Raw genomic sequence first — 3,737 nt, 5'->3', positions numbered from 1 at the left:
CAGCTGGGCCAGGACGCCGCACACGGCCCTGACCGTCAGCTCGCGAACGTCCAGCCAGCTGTAGCCCCCAGCTCAAGGGCATCGGTCCCTCCCGCAAGGCCTCCCCCCAGGGCGGTGTCCATGACAGCAGAGCAAGCGAGCAGGCAACGCAGCTCCTGGGAGCCCCCAGTGAAGCCAGTGCGGACAGAGCCGCGTGGAACCCCAGCGCCGGCCACGGCCGCAAGGGCGACTCCCCATGACCTGCGTGCAGTCCATCCGGAGACATCCGATCTGGGTCACCAGACCCCACCCCCCAATCCTCCCATCACCACACCCCGCCCCCCAACCTCCCATCACCAGACCCCATTCCCCGACAGGGAGCCAGCTCCCGGTAGGCGCCCGGTCACTCCTACCTGCCTGCAGCTCAAGTGCCAGGTCTGCTGTGGTTTCCTCACCTTGTTCTCCCTCTGGAATCCCAGGACTTTCTCCTGAGCAGCCCAGCCCAGCCCCGGTCCTCGGAGCTGATGAGACTGGGAGTCCCAGCTGCGCACAGCAGCTGAGGGAGCAGGCCCCACACAAAGAGGATAAAAGAGCTCAGAGAAAACCCCACGAGTGGGCCTAAAAAGTCAAAACTTTCTGACACAAACACAAAAACAATGCAGGAAAAGCCCTTGAGTCTTGGGAAGTGGACAGTCAGGTGGGGGGCCAGCCACCCCCGGCTCTCAGACCACAGGTGCCCCACACGCACCCCGGATCCTGGTGCGCCAGAGCCAGGCTGGTCTGCAGTGTCCGGGCCGAGGAGGAGGGTGAGGGCCTGTCGAGAAGCAGAGACGTCTCCAAACCCCGCACACCTGCTCTGGCACACGAGGCGGCTCCCGCTGCAATGGCCCACTAACCAGAAGGAGCCAGCAGGCGCTGGAGCCTCCCTCCCACCCACGCTGGGCACACAGCACCTGCACCTCCACCCGAGTCAGGGCCCAGGCCTGCACACGTGTCCATGCATGTGCATGTGCCTGTGTGTGCATGTTTGCGTGCACATGTGTGTGCATGTACCTTGTGTGTGCTGTGTGTGCACGGGTGTGCACATTCGTGTGCATGTCTCTGTGTGCATGCATGCATGTTCGTGTTTGTGTGTGCACACACGTGTTCATGTGTGCCCACATGCGCTTGTTGATGTGTACGCGTGTCTGTGTGTATGTATGTGTGTGCTCACACACACAGCTGTGTTACAACAAGAGGAAACCTCGTAAGAAACTGGCGACCAATGACTCCTCCCCATCTGACCCTCTGCCTGGCGGGTGCCACCCTGGGGAAGTCCCAGAACATGGGCTCCTCTGTGAGCCAGACCAGCTGCAGGACGTCCTGAAGTTGGTGGTGTTTGTTTCCCACGTGAACATCACACAGGCGGAGTGCACTGCCCTTGAAACTCACCCCAAAAAGGAGATAAAATACCCACATGTTTGCTCGTCAGTTAAAAACTGCTCAAGGGGGTCAGCGTGAGACAGGCCGCAGAGCCCCTGAGAAGGCTGAGCCGGCCTGAGCGCCTGGAATCCCTTGCCCAGCCCTCTCCCCAGACCATGGGAAAGCCAGCCCGGCACAGCATCCCACTGCAGGCTCAAGGAGCCAGCTTGGCTGGTCCCCAGGGCCTGCCCATGATGGATTTTCTGGAACCGCTTGCATTCCTGGACCTCTGCTGACAGCTCTGTACCACGGTCTGACCCAGCCTCAGGAAGCCCCACTGTGGCTGGGCCAAAACAAGCAGATGCCCAGAGCCTGGGGCCTGGGCCGAAGCCCCCCTATGCCCGGTTTACTGCTGGCTCCACCATGCCCTCACGCCCCTGGCCCAGGCTTTCCTCTCACAAGGCAGCGGGGCCTGCAGGTGAGTGTGGGTTCCGCCCTCTCAGGAGGAGGGGGTGGTCAGACAGAGGCCAGAGGGTGAGTCTGGAAGAAATGGTGCCGCCTCCCCACAGTGGGCAGCCCTCAGGCTGTGCAACAGCCGGAGCCCCTTCAGGCAGGTGAGCCCTTCAGGCAGGTGAGCCCTTCAGGCAGGGCCTCGGTGAGGCTGCTCAGGCATCACAGGCAGCTCCAGACTCTCCCTGGGAGGCGGGAGGGCTCTGAGCTCCCAGCTGCCCCATCTCCCGAGGGCCACGGGTTCACACGAAGGTGTCGGTCTGTTGGGTGATGCCCATGAACTCCTTTCCCCAGACTCCTAAGAAGGAGGGGCCTCTGGGAAGCCAGCTGTCTCCCACTGAGGAAGGGTCTGTAACACACCCAGGAAGGCCATCCCTCGTAAACCTCAAAGCGCCTAGGCCTGGCGAGCCCAGGTCATCAGAGGACAGCCCCAGCAGTCACAACGCTCCCGCTGTGTGGCTTTGAGAAAGTCACTGAGCTTCTCAGAGTCTCAGAGGAGGGGCCAGGTAAGACGTCCATCCTCCGCGCTGACCAGTGGTCACAGGTTCTGGGAGGCGCCTCCCCACTCAGCCCGAGGGAACAGGACAGAGGACACCATCCAGCCAACCACTGTCCTGGTGCCTCCCCGGAGGGGGTTTAGAGCCAAAAAGAGAGACCACAGCAGCTAAAAGGGACAATGAAATCTCTTTCCTCAGAATAAAAAACACAAAGCTAAGGAGACGGTTTCTGGGCACCCTCCACCGGAGACAACTTGGTGTTGGGGTCCCCGGTCACTCTGTGTGGCCCCTTAAACACACAATAACAAGGCGGGAAACTGCCCTGACAACTGCCAGGACGACTGGCCACGCAGCCCAAAACGAGGCTCCAGAGGACACCCACTGCCCCGCCCTGGAGACCCAGGGCCGGCAGATACTGCCAGCCCTGCAGCTGGCAAAGGGGAAGGCGGTCCTCAGGAGAGGCTGGTGCCCAGGTCCAGGTCCTGGTCTGAAGGGGGCATCAGAGCTCCATGCCGCCTCCTCAGTGAGCTGAGGCTGCGTCAGGGCCGGCACGAGCCAAGTCTGTGGCTCTGAGCCACCCTGAGTCGGAGCACACAGTGACCTCGTTTACCTCTGGACTTTATGCCCTCGGCAACAGGAAGCCAGGACATAACGATTCTTCACATTTTGGAAGTTATTCAGGTAACGGGCATAGGAGTAGCATGAAGAGGAAATGGGCACGAGAGACATTCCTTGATGACTTAGAAGCAAAGGCACCGTCCTGCATCTAGAAAAGGTTCTGGTTTATGGCAGCCCTGGGGCAGCTCCTGCCTCCTCCCAAGAGCACGCCTCCGGAACGCGCTCCCAATGTCTGAGCTGCAGCCTCGCTAGCCGGCACACCACGTCTGCAGCCTGAGGTTTGAACGCATGCAAACCCTGAACCTGCGAAGGCCACACTTCAGGACAAGGAGGGCACCAGCCCCAGGGTCAGCCCTGCACGCCACACTCACAGGACACGGAATCACCATCTTCGACCCCATGGCCTTCTTCTTGGCCCACCACGTCCAGCACAGATAAAACGTATGCTGGAACCAGAAGCCCCTGACACTGGCGCAGGCAGGCTCGAGTCCGCGCTAATGGCCTCGTATGAGGACCACAGGGTCTGGCTCGTGGAGCAGCCGGGACTCCCTCCTCATCCTCTTTCTGAGGATCATCGTGGGACTTGTCCTCATGCTAGGGCCTGACTTCAATTCTGGAAGCCGCCTCACACTTAAAGAGAAGCCGGTCACCTGCTGCAGATGACGTGACTTTGAGTCCCTTTGTCTGCGTCGGTGTCCTAAGCACGACAGCTGGAGCGCCAACCCTATCCAC

The sequence above is a fragment of the Equus quagga genome, chromosome 6 (genome assembly GCF_021613505.1).
Source record: "Equus quagga isolate Etosha38 chromosome 6, UCLA_HA_Equagga_1.0, whole genome shotgun sequence".
NCBI lineage: Eukaryota > Metazoa > Chordata > Mammalia > Perissodactyla > Equidae > Equus > Equus quagga.
This window is presented reverse-complemented; position numbering follows the sequence as displayed.